Source organism: Cynocephalus volans, chromosome 6 (assembly GCF_027409185.1).
Source record: "Cynocephalus volans isolate mCynVol1 chromosome 6, mCynVol1.pri, whole genome shotgun sequence".
Lineage (NCBI taxonomy): Eukaryota > Metazoa > Chordata > Mammalia > Dermoptera > Cynocephalidae > Cynocephalus > Cynocephalus volans.
This window is the reverse complement of record NC_084465.1, coordinates 161,840,591-161,846,084: the sequence shown is the minus strand read 5'-3', so window position 1 is coordinate 161,846,084 and position 5,494 is coordinate 161,840,591.

Below are 5,494 nucleotides of genomic sequence, written 5' to 3'. Positions count from 1 at the left end.
ATATTAAAAGGTTTCAGGAAAGCCATGAGAGCAGACAGACCCTCAAGGTTCACAAGCCCCTACAACTTCTTAAGGTACAAAAAGCTCAACCTTTCTCCCTTCCACAGCCTGCCTTTCTCTCATCAGGTACCAGTGAATCTGGTGCCAAATCCATACCTGAGGCTGCCAATGTCCCGGGAGAACCTCCTCACAAAGATCCAGGAGACAAGGTGGCAGCAAAAACGTCAGTTTCCACCCAGCGTAGTCCTCACCCTGGTCCCTTGCCTGTGTGTAAAGAAGCCCAGAGGTCTGCATACAAGACAGAGACCCCATCTGGTAACAACATCTTGTCTACTCAGGCCTCTCTGTCTAGCTTCCAGAGCATGTCCAGCAGCGATACATCAGATTCCCAGGGGGCATGTGACTTCTTATCAAGGGGACAGAGCAGCCAGGGGCAGGAGGAGCCCAGGAGCCCAAAATTTCAGAACCTATGGAAAAGCCTGAGCAAGATGTTTGGCCGTATTGGCAAGAGAGAGGGCCGCAGGAGTCCCACGCAAGGAAGGCATGAACAAACGCTCACAGAACTAAGCCCTGCTTCCCAGGACACGGAGTCAGTAGAGTCCTTAAGTAGCCAGTCCTCCCTGCTCCTGCCAGAGAAGGGACAGGCATCCCCAGAAAGCCACTTCAAGAAAAGGATGAGGCGCTTTCTGCATTGGACTTTCCCCAATAAAAAAAGCAAAGGGCACATAGATCCCCTGCAAAAAGTCAAGCCCACACCAGCCGCCACCTGGAGCCAGGGACCAGTCCCAAGTGGACTGTCTGTGGACAACGGCAAGGCTGAAGCCCAGGCACTCATGACCACTGTTGGACAGATTCTAGAGAAGAAAATGGGGCTTCACCATGAACTTTCTGCCTCGACAGCCCCAGTGGGAGGGTGTTCCAGCCACCACAGGGGTCCTTCCGACACCAGAGCAAAGAGCAGTGATGAGAGGTATGGCCTACAGTCACCATGCCACCCCAGTGAGTCACAGCCATCCAGTCAAGCACAGAGATGGGGACAGCACTTGGGCCTCACTTCCCAGGGAGCGTGTGTCACCAGCCAGTCCCTGCCAGCATAGGCCACTGCTGGTGAGAGCCTTGGGCCGCTCCATTCACTGGCCTAGACACTGTCGTCTTCAGAGGTGTCTCGTCTGGTCAACCAGATCATGCTTCTCACCTGTTTCCTGGTGAGAAAGGTTTTTCCCCAGAAAACCTTCAGCCCACACAGAAAAAATCTGTTTCCCCCCAAGTCACCAGTCCCTCTGTGTGTTGAGGACTTCTTCCTCCCAAGATATGCACTGTTTCCTAATATATGTTTTTCCTCCTCAGAGGTACTGGCTCTGTCTGTGCCCTGTGGGGCTAAGGGAATGGGTCAGCTCTTTCTGAGTGCAGCCTCTAGAAGGGACTGGACCTGCGGGAGGCTGACTGTGGCCTTGCACACCCACCCTCACCTTGGAGTCCCTCCCTTTACCTTGTTTTCATGGCGTGACCATTACTTGTCAGGATGACCAAACCCTGTGAAGACCATCTCCCCTGCTTTCCCTTGACCTTGAACTTGCTGTGCTGTAGGGGATGGGTCCACAGAGGATGATTCTCCTTGGCCTGGAATGTCAGAGCTGAATAGCCTCACCCATCACAACGTAAGCTCACAAAGTTTGGTGGGGGGCAGTGCGGGCCCCAAATCCAGAGGGAGAACCGTGACCTTGGAACTCTGGGGGGGGGGACACACTTGCCTGCCCTGGGTCCCTCTCTCCTGTGACTGGGGACAGAGATGGGCCCTGCCGACCACGCTCAGCGCACCTGGGTGACACGACATGGCACATCACCCTTCCTGTCCAGAGCAGCAGGACTGGACTCCAGTAGCACCTGACTGCCCCTGCCTGGTCCACCTGCCACATCCCCTTGGAATGACCGTGTGTGCAGTAACATTCCGTAGTGGCACACAAAGGACCGAGGGTGGGATGTGGGAGAACAGTGCAGCTCATAGCCAAGGAAAGAGCTGCATGGCCTGGGGACACCATCCTGGCACATGTCCCACCCCGTCCATAGGCCTGGAGGGGACACGTCAAGGCCAGGCTCACCCTGCACACGCCAGTGTCTCTGCTCTAGCTCCAGGGTCACAGGCCTGGGAAGGCCACCTTCGTCTCAGAGGGCCAGGCCAGGGATGATCATTTCCAATGGTCCATCTGAGGACCTCACCCTGTCCTCTGAAGCATCTTGAAAGGAGGCGCTGACCACAGGGGACAGCCTGCACTGGTCATTCACATCACTCACGGTCTGGTCACCTTCATATGTGCGCAGGGCCCAGAACTGTGCCCATGGGACAGGCGGGAACTTACAGGGTGCAGCAGCTGGCCTGGGGTCATACTGCAAGTACCCCTGGCTGCCAGACCTATAGACAGCGCTGTGCCCATGAGGGGCAGGGGTGACCTGTCCACTGAGGGCAGACCAGGGCCAGGCCACGAGTGCCACTCTCAGCTGTCCCTCGGCAACAGTGCTGTTGCCTCTCTGGCAGCCCAGGGTAGGGTGAGGTGGCACCACCTCCCGGGGTTATGGCTTGAGCCCTGTGGGCACCACTCCGTGGGGGATGGTCCCACTCCAGGAGGGGCTGCAGCAGAGGACAAGGGATGGCACTGTGCCTACGCCCATTAGTACACCACCGGGGACGTGATGGCGCCAGGTGGAAGGGAGTAGATGCTACAGGCTTGCCTGAGGCAGGGTCCACTCATGCCATGACGCAGGCGGCCTCCGAGGCAGACCCACGATGATAGAGCCAATTGTGGGTCTGGGTCTGCAGCCAAAAAGGCACCAGTAGAGACCTGTGATAAAGACCTTCCAGAGACTTCTAATATTGACCCGAGAGAGACCTCCAACAGAGATCCTCCAGAGACCTCCGACAGAAACCCTCAGAGACCTCTAACAGACACCCGACTGAGAGACCTCTGCAGAGACCTCTGACAGCTACAACTGAGGGACAACTGAGACCCAACTTAGAGACCTCCACAGAGACCTTCACAGAGAATTTACACAGAGTCCTCCCAGAGACCTCACATCCATTCTAAGGAGCTTAAGCAGCTACCCAGGGACACGTTCTTCCCAGTGGATCTGAAAGCACTTAGGAAACTGGCCACAAAAAAGGGAGACCATCAGCTATGCTTCCCTGAGAAACACTCATGTATCTTTATTTCATGTGTAAATCTGTAAAAATCCTTTTCTTCACAGATTTTCATTAGCTTGAGTGTCTCTGACCCACAATTTAGAGAACCACAAACTTTGAAAATGAGCAAATCTCTGCACTATCTGAGGGAAAATATCTTATTTGTTCAATTGTTAGTTATCATCTAGTCAAATGGCATCAGGGACCACACATTCTCAGTGCACAAGTCCCTGCACTTTAAATGACTGACTTTACTTTGGAAAAAGGAAAACTGGAGTCCTCGGCAAAGGGACTCCAGGAACAGAATGGCCCAGCAGAGATGCCTCTCACTCACACTCACTCCTGGGGGCTGTACAACTCGCACATTATTTTGCACATAACAGCTGGTGTCAGGTGTGTGAGGTTTGCTTTATATTAAATGAAACAAGCTACGTTATCAAACACACGAAGCTTTTTCACACAGGAGACATTTTTCTGGCAATGTCCGTATTACATTCTCTGGCAAATTGATACTTATTGCTTGATGATATCAAATAATTAAATGATAGTGTTTATTTTGCTCCTTAAAATTTGGTAATACACTCAAATGGTACTACACTTGTTTCCAGAATATGACCAAATCCTAAGGTTTGGCTAACATAGCTTAAAACTGCTGGATTATTCGGAAGGGTTATTTTTTAAAATAATTTCAAGAAATACATGTTTTCCAAGACTCTGGAAGTCAGGTTGTGTTTTATATTCACTACAGTCGAACAAAAAGGACACACTGATTAAAATAATTTTGGAATTTTAGAAAATATACCAGTTAATCAGTGGTAGACACATACCTTCCTTCTATTACTTTAGAACTGGAATTTAAACACCTGTTTAATGAAAGAAAATGTACATTTAATCTGCATTTTTATTATAATTAATAATCAAAGGTCTCGCTATACAACTAACACTTGAAATTATGTACCTAGTTGAGACTATATATTTCTCACTCTTGATGAGAGTCCTGTTGCCCTTGACTTCGTAAAAGCAAAATAAAAAACAGATACCAAATACATGTCTCCGGTTAATTCTCTTTGATTACCCACAGCTATGACAGCATCACGGTTCCTTCCCTGAGATGGAAACAAACTGAAGCGAAGGACCTGTGGGTGTACATTTATTTATTTAATTAGTAATTTGTTTATTTTTTGGTGGCTGGCCAGTACAGAGATCCAAATCCCTGACCCTGGTGTTTTTGACACCGTGCTTTAACCAACTGAGCTAAAAGTGGTCAGCCCCTTTATTCTTTTAAATTAAGAATAAAGCATACTCAGGCAATAATACATGCTTTAAAATTATAGCTATTCATTTTCTGAAGTTTTCTTTTCTCTCTGTGTGAAATTTTCTTATTATGTTACTGAATTACAGAACTATGACAAGTGGCCAGGAACGCCCTCTAATGTCGAATCAGTAAATACTACATAGTAAAATACTAACCAGAATAACTCAGCACCTTCCTATGGACCTCCACACCCACAACCTCCCACAATCATGAAAAAGGTACTTTCCTTTTGGAAGTAACAGCCCATATTCCTAAACCACGTCTTCAATAAGAGGAAGCTAAATTCTACAAAAAGGTACAAAATAATGTAACTCCGACAAACAGATGAGGATTTGGGAAAAGCTAGTGCCTTTCACAGAAAAACATGATGGCCTCATCTCATCCTGTTAAAAAACACGTGAGTGACACAGCTCTTCCATCTAAGCTTTGTTACTTTTTTATTTTGCTTTAACTGGCCCTCTGGATTAGACGCATTAATATCCTGGGGTTTTGTTTTTTCATTTACTTTCAAGAACTGTGGGACAGAATGTTTTTATAGAAGTAATAATATAAGGGAAATGTGGTTTGTAAGGTTCTGTAGTCACTCTTATCCCCCTTGGAATGGAGAATGAACCCAAACACAATTACCAGCAGAAATATTTTCTGGAAAAAAAAAAACAAAAAAAACCCAGATTATGTTCTCTTAAACTTTTCTCAGTATAAGAAGCTGAGATACCCCTGCCCCTCAAATAACTACATATTTTATAGGCTACAAAAGCTGGAAGGGCTCCCACTAGGCCGTCTGATGAAACAATTTGCAGAAGGTACATCAGGAAGGACACACAGGTCTAGGTCTGTTCACCATGGCCAGGACACCGTCAGAAAGATCTGTGCATAATTTAAGTATGAACCAAGGCAGCACTGCATGCTGTTACCTCCTTCTTTTGCTCACGCACGACCCTGCCCTTCACCACTTCCTCACCTCCTAAACACCAATCCCTGGCTGTGGACTCACCAGCGACTTC